This window comes from Triturus cristatus, chromosome 3_1, assembly GCF_964204655.1.
Source record: "Triturus cristatus chromosome 3_1, aTriCri1.1, whole genome shotgun sequence".
NCBI lineage: Eukaryota > Metazoa > Chordata > Amphibia > Caudata > Salamandridae > Triturus > Triturus cristatus.
This window is the reverse complement of record NC_140583.1, coordinates 803,789,074-803,807,088: the sequence shown is the minus strand read 5'-3', so window position 1 is coordinate 803,807,088 and position 18,015 is coordinate 803,789,074. Positions and strand designations below refer to the sequence as shown.

At 43.8% G+C, this 18,015-nt stretch overlaps 1 pseudogene; it reads left to right on the top strand.

The window, feature by feature from the left end:
- The first annotated feature begins 261 nt into the window (after positions 1-261).
- Positions 262-18,015, top strand: part of LOC146861073 (uncharacterized) — a 43,572-nt pseudogene continuing 25,818 nt past the window's right edge.

Sequence of the window (18,015 nt, the reverse complement as noted above, 5' to 3'; positions counted from 1 at the left end):
AAGAGCTGACTTGGGCGGTATCCTTAAGTGGATTCCGGCCCTAATCGAGACAGAAGAAAAACATCCCTGTAAAAGGTGTTCAAGAAGGAGAAGGACAGCTTTTGCAGGCTTCTTCCTGCACTTTCGACACCTACATTCTTCCCAGTGAGCTCTCACCCATGGTCCAAAATGTATGGAGTAGCATGCTATCGGTCCACCGGAGTACTTCATGGCCTCCTCGGGGGTACAGAGTTCTATAGAAATGCAATTGTGATTCGTAGAATGCATCTTCAGAGGCCTGCCTCGATGAGAGAGTACTTAAGTATGGGACAGAGAAGAGGAAGACTGAATGGTCTTGGGGTCGCATACTCTTCTTCTGGCTGGAACACATCCAGTATCTTGCAACCACCCAGTCCTGTTCCAGAGAGCTTAGATGAACATGTACACACAGCTCACTTGTACACCACAGTGGAGGAAGACTTCCGGGTATGGAAGTTTACTAGAGATGTGGCCCATGGCGTATAGCTGTGGCGACCCTGCATCCCTCACCCAAAAAACTATAACACACTGCCACCGACTAATCGCCCCTGTTCAGATGGTTGGAAAGATCTGAAAGAGACCTTGGAGGGGTCGCACTGAGGTGTGTGAACCAATGGCAGGCAGGCTTGCACATACCTCTTGGTTTTCACCTCTACAGTAGCCTTCAGCAGAGACTATAGGGACAGTCGGGCAGCCCTACAGAGTAGTCAGGACATTTCTGACATACCTGTAGGTCTGCAATTCTAGCATGACTTTATCAGCGGGCCTCCTGTATCTTCCGAGAGCGCACCCAAAAGACCTGCGTGGCTGGGGAGGAATCAGCCTATACAGGCGAGGGTGGTTGAATAGCTGCCATATCTGTGGCACGGTGCCAGCCTGGCAGAGGAAGGACAGACTTTAAGAAGAGAACTAGGAGAAACCTGTATATATATTAATAGAATTCATCTGCTATCTCTCTGCGCACTTTTGCAGGTTGTCTGGGTCGCAGGCAGCTGGATCCGTGGGCGTTTTCACAAGAAACCTGCTGAGAAGGCGCTGGTGGGAGGTGAGGCCAGATCCGGAGGTACTGCTGACTGAAGACGCACGAGACACGGGCAGCCGTGAACCAAGTCTTTTTATGGAATAGCACGGACACTTCAAATGTTCCTTCTGACGTTCACACCTAGCAGAGCAACAGGACTCCTTTCATCCGGAGCTGCGCCCATGCAGTGAGCCATGCTAGATATCGCGATATCGCTTTTCATGTGACCAGCCACATCTACGTTTTTTTCCGCTCCAAGAAAAATCGAAATTGTTCAACTTGAAGGGCGCTGCGCTTCTCTGTCGCTTCAGCGCTATCGCGGCTCCTGGGTCCATGCTTGAGGAATCATGAAGTGCAGGGCTAGTCTTTGCATCCTGGGACTTGTCCTCCGGCTCTCACCCCGTTACACAATCAATTCTAAAAGTAAAAGAATGCAATAAAAACCTGCACAGGATGAGCACCTCACGCACGTACCAAGGGGCTGTGACTGGGGAGCCCCGGTACATATGACATATTCTTTTTCTAACATGAGTGCTTGAAAAATCCTGCCACACTTGTTATTTATCGAACCCTCGTAGCGAATTGGCCTTCCGGGGCCACTTTTCCAGAATGCGCAGGACATGGCGGCCATGTTTACTTACCACATTACATTAAGAATCCTCTCCCAATTTTCACATGGTGATCAAACAGATTTACGCCGACCGGTCAGTAGTCAATCAGTCTCGTTTCATCACTTTAAAACCTTCCAGTGGCAGAATTATTAAATGTCCGATAGGGGATCCAACAAAAGAAACACACATATACCAGTAGCGGTCCGTGGAGGGAGTTCGGTGGTGCAGTGAGGCGGGGCGGGGAGGGGCAGGGTGGGGAAATGTAAACACCGGAATATGGATGAAAGGAGGATGAAAGGAATGGATGAAAACTGCATTTTGCGATGCAGCACGCGCAAAGGAATTCATTTTATTTATTTAAATGTGTACTTACCTCCTTTCATCCATATTCCGGTGTTTACATTTCTCCACTCTGCCCCTCCCCCGCCCTGCCTCACTGCCCCACCGAACTCCCTCCACGGACCGCTACTGACATATACAATGTCCTGCTTAGTTGGAGACAAACAAAGAAGGAGGGTTTATAAGAGGCTTTATACAAGACTTTTGAATTCCTTCTGGAATAGAGTTTGTAGGCGCTTTTCAGAATCTAGTGCCAGTGCGTTAATTGGGCTGGTACTCACAGGTACTGAGTACCAGCACTTCTCTGCTGCCAAGGAGAGTACCGGTACTCATCAAAGGTAGGGTCATTGTTGCTAGGTCCCATGAGCACGAACAAGACTGTCTGACAGCCAAAGCGCCTCTGTAGCCCAAGCAGAGCCACCACTAATCTATTCAGCAGGGCTCATTTGCATAATGTCCGGTGTTCACCATCACACTGTGTTTGACAGAGCAGGGTCCATTCTGGCCCTGTGCTGTCAATCACATTCACACTATCATGTGCATTTGTGCACACACTGGAATCCAGGCATCCCGCTGACAGCAGCAATTAAGAAAGCCACTGGAGATAAGGAGTGTAAAACGGCCTTTATCCCACCTGAGTCTTTTGTGTGAGTGTGTAACCAAAAAAGGGGGACTGTGGGCTTTTATATAGGTCCAGCATACATGCCCAAAAGTAATCCAACACAATGTGTATGCAGTTCCTGACAGGGAAAGGAATACTAGCTTGAAAAAGTGTCAAACAAGGTACACTAAACTAGGAAGGAAAAGGGGAATTCCTCCATTCGGAATAAGTGCCCTCACACACCCAGCCAGCTTGCTGTCATGCTTCATCATAGGGTGTGCTACTTGTCAGGTTGGTGCTGCAATACCTGACAGGTACCCTATGAGGGGCTCTTTGGCGGAGATCTTTTATTCCATGCCGTATTGGCACAGTGTGTGTGAGGGGCCTTAAAAACAGTGTAGATGTGTGTGAAGTAGGTCACTAGACTACGTGTATATTAAAACAGGAAATAGGAGTCCACTCAAATTTTTTTAATGAACCTGGCTCCTATCCTGATTAAAAAGGAGAATGTAGCGCACCCCTGCCACAATGTTACAGGATAATGCGCATTATCTGGTGGTCAACATGTTTCATGTCCTCTTGTCAAGGTGGACGGCAATTCTTCAAGACCAAATACAACAGTGTGATCGACACTATTAGTGGTTGTCTAAGTGGGTAGAACAGATAAACTACAGACAGTACCCTGCGTGTAGTACCTGTAAATCGGATCAGCCAACCTAGGAATACAAAACACAATGGTTATGCAGGAGTGGACGATAGTCAGTTGCATTAAATTAGTCCACTAGAGAAGCTGCAACATGTACTGTTCACAAAAGCGTTGGAACCGCTCGTGCAGGAAAACGGCGATAGAGCATGAGCGCAGGAAGAGTTGAAAACGGGTTTAGGGAGCCCGGACTCCTGTGGTAACTGGAAAGAATGCCGACTCACCCTACTCGGGTAGCTAGCTCATATCATCGACTCCTGGCATGGAAAGACACTCAGGAATGTGGTGTCCTAGAGGAGGTCGGGGTCAAATGGGTAAGCGGTAAATATCAATCACAAACACCAGACCAGTGGTATGATGGACAGGTAGCATTGTAAAACCAACGCAGGGATCACGGGGGGGTTCCGGAGGTATGCCATGGGCGCCACACGGGACACAACAGGTAAAATGCGGGCTTGGTGTGAGTGTCTGCTGTGTCTGCTTGTGTGTGCATGTTTGTGTTTGAGAATAGCGAGTGAAAGAGGGAGAGAATCCAGACACTCAGGAGGTATTTTAAAGGACATTCTTGGAATGCTTTGTGTGCACATTGCTGCTTGTTTCTGTGAATGCGTATTCAAGAATATATAAGCATTAAACTACATCCAAGCATATAAGAGTATGGCATTAAGAAGCTGCAGATATTACAAAAGCAGGAAATATTAACATATGGTTGTGATTGGCATTCATGTTGTATAATGAGGTAACATATTTTAATAATATTACATTTCTCATGTGTTTTAGTACATGCAGATAATATTGAAGTAATTAATGCTGTTCTTCTAGTTCATCACCAGGGCCACACTGATTATTAACGCCATGGGGCCGATGGCTTAGCTGCATTAATTGTGATTTAGGGCCTACTCCCAGCAGATGTTCACACCACTGTTTAACATATGAAGTTAAAATCTTTCCATTTCACCTTGTAAAGAAAGGCTAGCCCCTAGCACACCTTATTTACAGTGGTGAGCTACATCCAGTATGGGCCTCTTCAGGCGTTTTCAAATGCTTTCAAATGCAGCAACCAGAGAAGAGAACTAGGGGCACTTTCAGTTAATATAATGAACCAACTCAGTATTATGCCAGTTGCACTGCAACTTCATAACAATCATTAATACACTCACTACATCTGGCAAACTGTGGAACTGTCTTGTGTTGAAGACACACATGCCTCTACATCAGGTGCAATCCAATCTACTTCTCCGTGAAGCTGGTAAACATTTAATAAGATGTATAGTCAATTCCCAGTAAATAATGTTGGTGCATTAGTAGCACTTATCTCAATATACAGTGTTGGCCCAGTCCACCTATATAGAAAGGGGGAGCCCATTATCCTGCTTGCCTGTTACCAGCCACCAGAACTCACCGTGCAGTTGAGACTGAGGAGACCCGGGGACGCCTGCTGCCGTCCGGGCTGAGGAACTACACGTCCCATCAACCCTTGCGGCGCTCCACGCCGCTTCCTGAAACCAGCGTGCCAGGAGGCGCTTAAAAGGGGGCTAGGGCTCCCGCTATGCGGGAGCCCATTATCCTGCTTGCCTGTTTCCAGCCACCAGAACTCACTGTGCAGTTGGGACGGAGGAGACTCGTGGGTGCCATCTGCCATCCAGGCTGAGGAACTACATGTCCCATCAACTCTTGCGGCGCTCCACGCCGTGTCCTGAATCCAGCGCACCAGGAGGCGCTTAAAAGGGGCTAGGGCTCCCGCTGTGCGGGAGCCCATTATCCTGCTTGCCTGTTACTAGCCACCAGAACTCACCATGTAGTTGGGACTGAGGAGACGCAGGGAAGCCTGCTGCCGTCCGGGCTGGGGAACTACACCAAACCTTGCGGCGCTCCACGCCGCGTCCTGAAACCAGCGCGCCAGGAGGCGCTTAATAGGGGGGCTAGGGCTTTCGTTGCGCAGGACGCGCGCGGGCGCACCCGGGCCACGCCCGGGCCAAGGGCGGGCCGGTCTGCACCCGTCAGCGACCGGACGAGGCTGGGCTGGGCCAGGGCATTAGGAAAGTCAAAGCCACCGAACTTGGGCCCAACCCCAGATCCAGTGGTGAAAAGGAAGAGGGGGGGGGGACCACAGAGACCCAAACCAGCAAAACTGGCTAGACAATCTAGAAGAGGGGGGGATGATTCATCTGACCACCCTAATGACCAAGTTATTAAAACTCATAGTCTTGCTAAAACCCCGATCATCGCTACTTCCCAAGCATCTCATTTGACTATGGATGAAGTTTCGTGGCAAAGACTGGAAACATTGATAATTACTATATTTAGACCCCTTACAATGAGACTGGTCCAGATAGAAGATAAATTAAATGGTCTTGAATCATTGGCTAAGTCAAACTTTCGCTCAACAGAGGCGTTTTTAATTAGGATTCTAACTAAGATAGGGCTGTCTCAAACGCTCAACGAAAATGCCCTGACTTTGGAAGCTATTTATCTGAAAACTAGTAAACGGAGACTCGCAGTTAAACTACCCACCTTACCCTTCTTACCTCCACCTATGAGGCCAAAGCCCGTACCCCCAGCACCACTAATGAATATTGAGCCAGTTAAAATCATAGAAGAACTCGATAAATCAACAGACTCCCTCAGCGAATTTGCACAAACAATCATGAGCCCAATGGCGGCTAAAATACCGGACAGCATAGTTGCTATAAATACTCCATCAAGGGTCATAAACGACCGTGAGGTTATTGGACAAGCCTTAACACCCCTGGGGCATGGAAGCCCAGGTGTCAGTAGGAGGATTGAAAGACAGACACGAAAGACAATGAAATCAGAAAGCCAGTCCATAACTCTGCATCTTCCACCAGCGGCTGCCCCATTGGTGGTGGTATTAGGAAACGTGCTACCACTGCGGGATGGTCAAGTTGAATCCACAGCTCAATTAATGACTAAGGTCTTGCATTGGACGGACCAAAGGTTGAGGGGGGCTGGGGTGTGGGACAGGAACATACAAAGCCAATTGATTATGTCCAGAAGAGTAACCTGGATTGGGCCATCAAGGAAAAAAAAGGTGGGGGATTGTGTAGTCTTAAACTTCAATAATCATTCTATTGTAACATTCCTACTGAATATGATGTGCACCGACTTAGATATGAATCCGAATAATATCAGGGTGTTCCCTCTGTTTTTTTTTTACAGACCACCCTACCCAATAATACCACAGATTCACCAACACAGTTTTGTGCGGGGTAGACACCCTAGGTCTGCCTTAGGAGGCTCACCAATGAATATAATCTAACTTGTGAAAATAGATTTGCTCCTCTTTCCAACTTAGAAGCTTGCGACTGACTACAGGCACCACTATCGCTGTATAATGAGAGTAATTTAAGTCAGTCTCGATCGATCTTGTTTAATGGGGTTAATATACAGGATCTAACACCAACCCAACCAGAGAATAGTGGGAACCTTCCGTCACCGGCGTCTGTCGCTGTGGACATCTTACCGTCACCAATTAGTTTGTCGGGGTCTCATAATATGGTATACAATGTAGACTCTAGGATGTCTTTAGTAAAGGACCTAAGACAATGCAATGGAAAAAGGTCAAATACACAGCAAAATAATGTTGCCCTAGAGTCACTCCCCTATCAACTATCTTTAGGGACTGTAAGAGTAAATCAAACACTTTCTAACGAAACCCCGAGTATCCTGGGAAATACAAACCATGAGGGCATTGACCTCCAAAATGGCGACTCTGTAAGCCAAAGACCATTAGGCTTTGCATCGTGGAATATAGCTGGCTTACAAGCGAAGATTGTATCCTCTGGCTGGTCTTCTTTTGTAGAGGGGTTTGATATCTGGGCTTTCCAAGAAACCTGGTCACAGAATCCTATATTTCGCCAGGGATTCTTAAACTTCGCAAACTCCACCATCTCTAATCAAAACGGGAGACCCTCCGGGGGATTAACTACATGGGTGAGACAGCACTCAGATTACAGGATTGAAGAAACGCAAAAGGACAGTCCAGATATGTTAGCTATCATACTGAGATCAAAACAAGATTTAAACATAATAGTGATTAATGTTTATGCAAGAGGGTTGGCGGGTGGAAAATCCTCACATACAGTTGCCATGTTAGAAAATGTTATCCAAACTTTTAGGGGGAACAACTATATACTTATAGCAGGCGATTTTAATTGTACATTTAAGCCCCTAGGTTATGAAGATAGTGGCTTTAGTAGTGAAGACTCACTTTAGGGTATCGTACTGCTAACATTATCACTGAAAAAAATGGACAGAGGCAGTACTACAGCTGAAAAGCCTGTGTCTAGAATGTGGTGTCAGGGCTGTAAACGGAAGGACCCTATCAGATAGTGAAGGTCAGCACACATTTAATAATGGGACGAGAAGTAGTCGTATTAACTATTTTCTTATTAGTGTGGAGCTCTGGCCCCGACTTATATATATGGCAATACAACCGAGAACAGAGAGTGGCCATAACCCCCTATTGTTAATGTTACATCTAACTGTTTTGGGCTGCCAATCAGAGCATACTGAGATAGCGACACCTGATGTAATTATGACAAATGATATGAGAAGGGTAAAATGGGCGATGTTATTGGGAAATGCCCATAACTTAGAGCTGATGAAGACTGCATTGGATAACATGATATTAATCATTTCAGCACTAGGAATCGAGCCCCTAAAAAATCAGCCAAGTGGTATAATAAGGATTGCAGAATAGCGTATAGGAAATTGTCTTATGCAATAAGGGGGAAGGAAATAGAGGGGCTTAGAATTGCACGGACTGCATATAAAAAAAACAACACATAGCTAAACAGGATTTTGACGAACTAAGATGGAAAGAACTGAATCAAGCTATCTCCGGGAAAGACATGCAGAAATTCTGGCACATTGTAAAATAGGGGAGTGGTGAAATTTTGCAAACCCCGGTCAACAACGTTGCACCGGAACAGTGGGTTTCTTATTTCGAGGCTCAATTCTCTACTCCGCCTAACATCTTAAACTCAAACCTCGCTTTAGTCCCAGAGACGGCACTGATTTTTTAGATTAGGGAAGTTGAAATAGCCTTGGATGCAATCCAAGCAGGAAGGGCACCCGGCCAGGACTGCATTCCTGCTGACCTATTTAAATTCGATAAAGCTAACTGGACCAAATACATCCATTTATTAGCAAACGCTATAGCATGAGGGGCACCTATCCCGGACTCTTGGCGTGGCATTGAGATTATACCGATCTATAAAAAAGGGGACCACACCAGCCCAAAAAACTATAGGCCAATAAATTTAATAGACACTATGCAAAAGATTATGGCCCGGCTTGTGCTGAGCCGTATACATGTTTGGAAAGATGAATGTGAGATTCTCTCAACACTACAGGCTGACTTTCGCCCCCATGTTAGTACTATAGATCAAGTTTTTAGATTTATGATGATTTATTGGACAACAGTAATTCTGGCAGGGGGAAACATGTATGCAGCTTTTATAGATCTAAAATCTGCACTCGATCTAGTTCCCCGTAATAAACTATGGGAATCACTAAAGGAAGCAGGGATGCCTCCAGAACTTCTCTCTGTCATCATGAAATTGCATGAGTCTAACTATGCCCAGGTTCGCTGGGGATCCCAGGGGAAGGTCACTGAACGATTCCCAGTATGTAAAGGGGTACGTCAAGGGTGTGTTCCAGCACCTACCCTTTTCTCGCTTTTTATTAATAGGGCTTTTACATATTTTTTATCATATCCAACAGCCGCTCCCTCACTAGCAGGCAATAAGATACCATTACTAATGTTTGCGGATGATACCTTAATTCTATCTAAGACTCAAATGGGGTTGCAACAGGCGTTGGATAGATTTACGGTATTTTGCAAAGATCATGATTTAATGGTGAATGTAGATAAAACAAAATGTATGGTTTTACACAGATATAAATCAGTAAAAGGAAGAGTAGTAATGGATAATGCCATACTTGAACAAACAAATACATTTACCTATCTGGGTGTGACCTTGGGAAAAAGACTAACTTGGAAACCACAGATTGATACATTGGCCGTAAGGCATGCCCAACTTGCTGGTGTCCTTTTAAAAGAATTTCGGCTTTCACATACTAAGAAGGTAGGCCCAGCTATAACGATTGACAACGCAAAGGGGGAACAACCTTTACAATGCAACTTTTACAACGCACTACACTTACAACGCATTTTTTACAACGCAACATCCACTACAACGCATTCCATTACATAGCATGACACTACAACGCATTTTTAAAAACTACCTTTACAACGCATTCCATTACATCGCATACTACCTTTACAACGCATACCATTACAACGCATAATATTACACTACACTATCCAACACTTACTCTACTGTTGCACCCCCTGGAGTTAGAATAGTAATTTTTACCCCTATACTATCCAACACTTACCCTACTGTTGCACCCCCTGGAGTTAGAATAGTAATTTTTACCCCTATACTATCCAACACTTACCCTACTGTTGCACCCCCTGGAGTTAGAATAGTAATTTTTACCCCTATACTATCCAACACTTACCCTACTGTTGCACCCCCTGGAGTTAGAATAGTAATTTTTACCCCTATACTATCCAACACTTACCCTACTGTTGCACCCCCTGGAGTTAGAATAGCAATTTTTACCCCTATACTATCCAACACTTACCCTACTGTTGCACCCCCTGGAGTTAGAATAGTAATTTTTACCCCTATACTATCCAACACTTACCCTACTGTTGCACCCCCTGGAGTTAGAATAGTAATTTTTACCCCTATACTATCCAACACTTACCCTACTGTTGCACCCCCTGGAGTTAGACTAGTAATTTTTACCCCTATACTATCCAACACTTACCCTACTGTTGCACCCCCTGGAGTTAGAATAGTAATTTTTACCCCTATACTATCCAACACTTACCCTACTGTTGCACCCCCTGGAGTTAGAATAGCAATTTTTACCCCTATACTATCCAACACTTACCCTACTGTTGCACCCCCTGGAGTTAGAATAGTAATTTTTACCCATATACTATCCAACACTTACCCTACTGTTGCACCCCCTGGAGTTAGAATAGTAATTTTTACCCCTATACTATCCAACACTTACCCTACTGTTGCACCCCCTGGAGTTAGACTAGTAATTTTTACCCCTATACTATCCAACACTTACCCTACTGTTGCACCCCCTGGAGTTAGAATAGTAATTTTTACCCCTATACTATCCAACACTTACCCTACTGTTGCACCCCCTGGAGTTAGAATAGCAATTTTTACCCCTATACTATCCAACACTTACCCTACTGTTGCACCCCCTGGAGTTAGAATAGTAATTTTTACCCCTATACTATCCAATACTTACCCTACTGTTGCACCCCCTGGAGTTAGAATAGTAATTTTTACCCCTATACTATCCAACACTTACCCTACTGTTGCACCCCCTGGAGTTAGAATAGTAATTTTTACCCCTATACTATCCAACACTTACCCTACTGTTGCACCCCCTGGAGTTAGAATTGTAATTTTTACCCCTATACTATCCAATACTTACCTTAAATGCAATTTAATATTATGCGTTGTAATGGTATGCGTTGTAAAGGTAGTATGCGATGTAATGGAATGCGTTGTAAAGGTAGTTTTTAAAAATGCGTTGTAGTGTCATGCTATGTAATGGAATGCGTTGTAGTGGATGTTGCGTTGTAAAAAATGCGTTGTAAGTGCATGCGTTGTAAAAGTGTGCGTTGTAACGACATACATCCACGCAAAGATCAGAGCCTCAATACTGTATGGTGCCGAATTATGGGGCTTTGAAAATATAACATCATTAACCCTACCCCAAAATAAGTTTTTGCAGGGATTGACAGGCCTCCCACAATCCACACCACTTAAACCTCTTACCTTAGATCTGGGTTGCACGACATTGCAGGAGCTAGCACCATATAGACCCATAGCGTACTGGAGAAGGCTCTGGACTACTCCAGATTTACTACCATATGCAAATGCATTGAAACATGTTAAAGAAACTGATTCGGCATGCAAAATTAATTGGCTACAAAAGGTAAAGAGCACACTGGCCGATATGGGTATTAGCTATCTGTGGGAGGATCCGATGAGCAGTAGGTTTCCATCCAAAAAAGACTATAAGGAAGCTTATTGGAACATGAGTAATACTAAGTCGTTGTCACTAGTACAAAATACCTCTCTTACTGGCATATTCTTGGAACGCAATAGAATCGAGATTTGCAGCTTATTGGAATTTCATCACGAGACCGAGTGACAGGAAACTGTTCCATCAATTTAGAGTAGGCTCATTGCCAATAAAAACCTTTATTAGAAAATGGCAAAATGAAATAGATGCCAAATGTCCCTCATGCCAACTGATGGATGAGACCATAATGCTTATTTTATTTGTATGCTCTGCGTATAAACGTCCAAGAAATAAATGGCTAAAGTTGACTTGCTCTACTCTGGGCACAAGATGAATGAATGAATGAATACACACTTATATAGCTCATGGCTACCCAAGGGCATCCCAGCGCTTTCTGTGACACCTTATCATTCACCACTAATCATGGAAAGAGAAAGGTCTTCAACTGCTTCCTGAACCTGAGATAGTCATGTTCAAGACGAATAGGGTCTGGAAGCTGGTTCCGTGACCGTTTAATCCTAGGGACTACAAGAAGTTGTTTATTAGTGGATCTAAGAGTTCTATTGGTGCGATATAATTGCACCATAGACTGGATGATAGGAGGGCCATTACCAACAATAGATTTATGGATAATACACATTGCCTTAAACCTGATTCTTTCCTGAACAGGAAGCCAATGCAACCGACTGAGTGCTATCTTAGCAGAACAACATTTCGGGACATTTATTAAGAGGCGAGCAGCACAGTTCTGAACAGTCTGTAAGATCTTTGTAGTTCCTTGTGGCGCACCCAGGTAAACTGCGTTCGCGTAATCCAGCCGCGATAGAATGAGAGCTTGGACCAACATACGCCTGGCTTCAAACGGAAGAAGAGGAAGAATCTTCCTTATCATTCTAAGAAGGCCATAACAGTTAGAAGCAACTTTACGTGCTCGCACTGTGAAATTGAGATTGCAATCAAACCATATGCCCAAACTCTTAATTTGTTTCTTTGGGACAGGAGGGCGGCCATGACAGCTAGGCCACATAAGATCTAAATTCACAGGGGACGCATGGCCCAGTATCATAATTTCTGTCTTGGCACCGTTCAATTTAAGAAAGGACAGATTCATCCACTCCGAGACCTTCTCCAGGCAGGAGGTTAAATCCGATCCCGCTATGTTTTGCCGACTAAGGGACACCACCAACTGGGTGTCGTCAGCGTACATAACAGTGTGGATACCCCAGGGAACTACCACCTCCGCAAGGGGCCTCATGTAGATATTAAACATGGTAGGACTAAGAGAAGATCCCTGGGGCACTCCACACTGCAGAGGGATCTGATTCGAAAGAACCTCCTCTTCGAAGACCGCAAATTATCTATCTGAAAGGAAGGACTGCAACCATTTAAGGGCTGTCCCTCCTACTCCCACCTCCCTAAGTCTCTGGATCATGATTTGATGATTAACCGTATCAAAGGCTGCACCGAGATCTCATAAAATGATCGCAGCGCAGCCTCCGTTGTCCAAGATCTTTCTAGACTATTCGACTACGGCGAGGACGGCGGTCTCCTGATGGCGCCTGAAGCCGGTCTGGGTGGAATGAAGGCAGTTATTTTCCTCCAAAAAGGTTGCCAATATGGAATTAGCATATTTTTCCACAAGTTTACTAATTCCTGGCAACAAAGAGATGGGGCGATAATTAGCCCAGTCCTCATGGTCTAAATTGTTTTTTTTTAGAAGGGCTTTGACTCTGGCTTGTTTCCAAAGAAGCGGAACCTGCCCCATTGTAAGGGAGGAATTTATTGTGTCCAGAATAACTGGAGTAACAATCTCTGAGACCAGATTAAGAATGGTCGGTGGAGCAGGATCTGCCGGAGATCCCGATTTAAGCTCCCTCAGAAGTCTCTGCAGGGCCGGTAGGGTCAGCGGAGCGAATTCCGTAACATGACTTGATGAGTAGGCAATGGATTTGTATCCAAGGTAGTTTGCAAAAACGTAGAATAAATGTTGTGGACTTTTGTGGAGAAAAAATGTGCTATTTCATCACAACGCTTTTGAGCATCATTAGAATCAGTAAGAGGACTAGGAAGGGAGAGCAAGGATTTCATAATTTAAAAAATTTCCCTAGGGGAATTAGAGGCGGAAGCAATTTTTTCATGATAGTAAGAGGCTTGAGCAGCTTTTATTTCGTTTTTATAAAGCTTAAGTGCTTCTCAAGTTCAAGTTTAACAGCCTTCCACATTTTGAAAACAAACCCGCGAGAAGACATAGTTATTGCAATGGCTAAGTACTTGAGCTGGATGTGGGCCATTCGCAGAAATAACATCAATAAACTTGTAGAACTTGATTAGGGTCCTACGGTATCTGAGGCTTAGTTCCTTATCTGTATAGTTTTAGATAACTATTACATTCATACTGCTTCTTATATGGGTATTACATGTGCTTTGTTATAAAATGTGTAATGCTTTTTAAAAAAAAAAACATATTTTTAATTTTTAATCTATTTAAATATCTTAACTCGATTTTTTATAATAATCGGATTATTGAACTTTGCTGCTAGTGGTGTATGAGGAATAATGTACTGTATTTTTATTTTACTGTGTCTTTGGTGATTCAAATTATCGAAATAAAGAATTTGACTACCTTCAGAAAGTGGTAGGCAAAATCACTCAACGTTGTGACAGTATCACAAAACCTATGCCAGGAATCACAAAGTGCATACAAATTACACAGCTCTTGTCCAGTATATAGCAATGGCATAAATTCACATACAGTCCTATCAATAATCAAGATACCACAGTGGTCGTATCACATAACACTGGCCTGCATGCCTGTCCATGTCTAATATCACACACAGTGATGGCAGTGTGCACCTTGCAAAATCTGTCAAATTCGTTCTGAAGATCCTTCGACAGGGCTGGTGTGGCCAGTCCATATAAATACAACGGGCATCATGAATATGCCCCTTTCATGCAAGGGGAAATTTGAATCAGCCCTTAAAATGAGATCAACTTGAAAACTGTGGGGCTGAAGGGAGTCGGTGCCCAGGACTTCACAGGTATGAATTGATGTTTCCTGGTTAAACAGAAAAACTTGAGAAAGCAGTGATGGGTGAGCGCGTTGAAACTGCTCTCCTGCAGCTGCACCCTCAATCTCTTTCTATGGTAGGGGTGGATCGGTGGATGGACCAGGACCACTCACATTACACATCCTACTCCATACCTGACGACATATTGGGAATACCTAATAGTTTTAGAGACATACATTGCAAAAACTGTATTTTCTTCTTAGCTTTCATCAGAATGAAGACAGCATGGAAAAGTTTAAATATAATTTTAACTTCCCACATGAGGTTTTGCATGCATGCAATTAGGAAATAAATGGTGCACTTCATAAGCTCACCCTAATCTTTTTATTATGTCCTCTATGCAAAACAAAGCACAGAGAAAAGATCTAACATGACTAGGCCAAGATCAGACAGGGCTGAGGTAAGACCCACTGGCACAAGATAGTAAATCGATGGTTCAGTATTATTGCTGGCCTAAATCACTTTTTCTTGATGATGCTTAGAAGTTATATAGAAAACAGTGTGATAGTCGACGTTTCGGTCTTTACATCTCAGTTCATAAGACCATCCTCAGGACTGATAATTTAAAAGTTGACCCCTGGTAGTTTAGTGGTTATACAAGTTTTTCGAAATTTCTAATCTCCACGTTCAAAGACCAGTGCAGAATTGGCAGTCTTGATGCAGTAAATCTCGTTTTAACGGGTGAAAGAGACCCGTGTCATTTAGTTCGACTTGAACGAATCCTTTATAATCCAATTCAACAAAGCAGCATATTAGCTCTTTCAAACTTCTTTAGAAAGAACTTGTAACAAATAAATTGATGTCGTGACTCAAGTGCTCAAACGCGAACAAACCGGAGAGTAACCTCAAGGCGTGTGCGTATTCCCACAGAAAATTCTGGCAATAATTTGGCGGTCTCGTCTTCGAGACCGCCAAATTATTGCCAGAATTTTCTGTGGGAATACGCACACGCCTTGAGGTTACTCTCCGGTTTGTTCGCGTTTGAGCACTTGAGTCACGACATCAATTTATTTGTTACAAGTTCTTTCTAAAGAAGTTTGAAAGAGCTAATATGCTGCTTTGTTGAATTGGATTATAAAGGATTCGTTCAAGTCGAACTAAATGACACGGGTCTCTTTCACCCGTTAAAACGAGATTTACTGCATCAAGACTGCCAATTCTGCACTGGTCTTTGAACGTGGAGATTAGAAATTTCGAAAAACTTGGATAACCACTAAACTACCAGGGGTCAACTTTTAAATTATCAGTCCTGAGGATGGTCTTATGAACTGAAATGTAAAGACCGAAACGTCGACTATCACACTGTTTTCTATATAACTTCTAAGCATCATCAAGAAAAAGTGTTTGATTTACTGTTAAGTGGAGGAATCATTGAATATATTATTTCCTTCCAAATTTTGTATAATTGTCTAAATTTTAGGTACCCTGACTACCATTTATTGATGTAAATTAACTTTTTTCACACACCTTTTGTCATTTTTGATTATTCAATTGTTTTAATTTGGTTGAAATGATTTGTATATATATAGGATTAATGCAAAAAATACAACTTTAAGATACATGCATTTTGAGATTAATTTCACCTATAGGTATATTTTTATCCTATAGTCAAATGATATAACTTAGTCTTTCAAAAAAATCCCTTGAAGGCACACTTTACTAGTTCATACCATTTGCCCAAGCCCTCAAGGGTACATTGGGTTGTCCACTGTATATATCAGGCCTAAATCACAGCAATGGCTCAGGATCAGATAAGGATGGCTTAAAAACAAGCTGTTTTGAGCCATATCCACTGGTTACTAGCCTAGGACAACACAGCATGGGCCAAGACCACACTGTTGGGCCAAAATCAACCACTGCTGCCCCCTGATCACACACTACTGAACCACATAACAGAGCGAAGACAAGTTCACATACTAGTGGATAGAAATCATCAAGATTCTGCTGATTATTATGTGCAGTTCTAAACCCGGCAAATTGGCACTCAATCTCCTGAGGCATCAAGATGATTATCCAGTCTAACCTTTTTCCTTCCAATGGACTGAATACATATTTCTGAAGGTCATGACATCATACTAGCCGCCAATTACTATATATTTCTTGTGCCACATGTGCAGAGGTAATCTGCACATACCGGGAATTAAAGACTCCTATCAAGAGCTATATGAATGCTCCATAGTTGAAGTGTCTTATGTATCTTGTCCTTAGCCCCACCCCTGGCCCCGCCCACGTGCCACACTCATCGCTCATTTTAATGAGTACCTGCACTTATTTCTTCCCATTTTAAGCAGTCTGTGCTATAGCTTGCCGTGTGTGTCTGGAATTGCCCACCAAGCACAAGGCATCATATAAACACCCTCAGTTTACTATGAACTCGGCTTAACCCCTTCGGTGCTCATGATGGAACGGTTCCGTCATGAGCCACGGTTGAGCTGTGCTCATGACGGAACCGTTCCGTCATGACCACGCCCGCGCAAGATTCCGTCAGCACAGCGGCGGAATCTGCGCAGCATGGAAGGGGTTAATGGCTTTCTTCTTGTGTTGACAATGTTTAAAGTAGTTTCACCTCCACGATGGATCTGCTGGCATACTGGGATATTATAAAGTGGGCTTGTGGCCAGCCTGTCCTGCATCTGAAGCAAACAGGCATCATCCATCACTTTAAATCTAAATGTAAGTCTTGACTTGGCACAGATGGATATCCTCTTAATTAATTCTTAATTGGCCGACAAAGATGCAAATTTCACCTTTCGCTTTGAATTTGTGGGGGAGCTCTGAGTTAGCACGGACGGGAGCCTCACCTTTGCATAGGAGGTCCACTCAGTAGGATAATCTTCCTAACACCACCTTAGACATCTTTGGCAGGTCTTTCTCTTTGTGGAATTCCACTAAGAATCCTAGAAACCACACTCCATGAAGCTTTTCCTCCGAACGATGCCAACGGAATCCACAGCAGAGCTCCTGAATACTGTCTGAGCAGACTGCACTGGGTTTACTGCTCAGCTGCAGGGCGGCTTCTGTATCTCTGACAATGGGGCTGCTTCAAATCTGCCTTGCATGTATTACACTTGTTCACATTTGCCTGAAGAATCTCATTAAGGGTCCTCTGCATTGCGCTCCAAGTGCTGCTTTTGGTCTAGCAGAGGCCTTCGCTCAAAGTCCTAGCTCTGGATTGACATCCCTCAAATCACACTTGGGAGCCAACCCATCCTCGGTCCTCACCGGCTACTGTGCAATTCTATACAAGTTTGCATCCATTATACTCTAAAGCAAATAAGACCTTATTGATCCTTCCTCCAACATTTGAAGGAGCACTGCCCACTTGTACCCTCCATGACCATCCTGAAGTCTTTCACAACGTGACACTCATCTTGCATTGAATGACATAATCATCAACTCCTAAACAGACATGTGCCAGGTCTTACTGAGCACACATAAAGTGCCTTGTACCTGTTAAATCAGTTACACATCTCTGTGAGTCCTGCATGCCTGGTCCA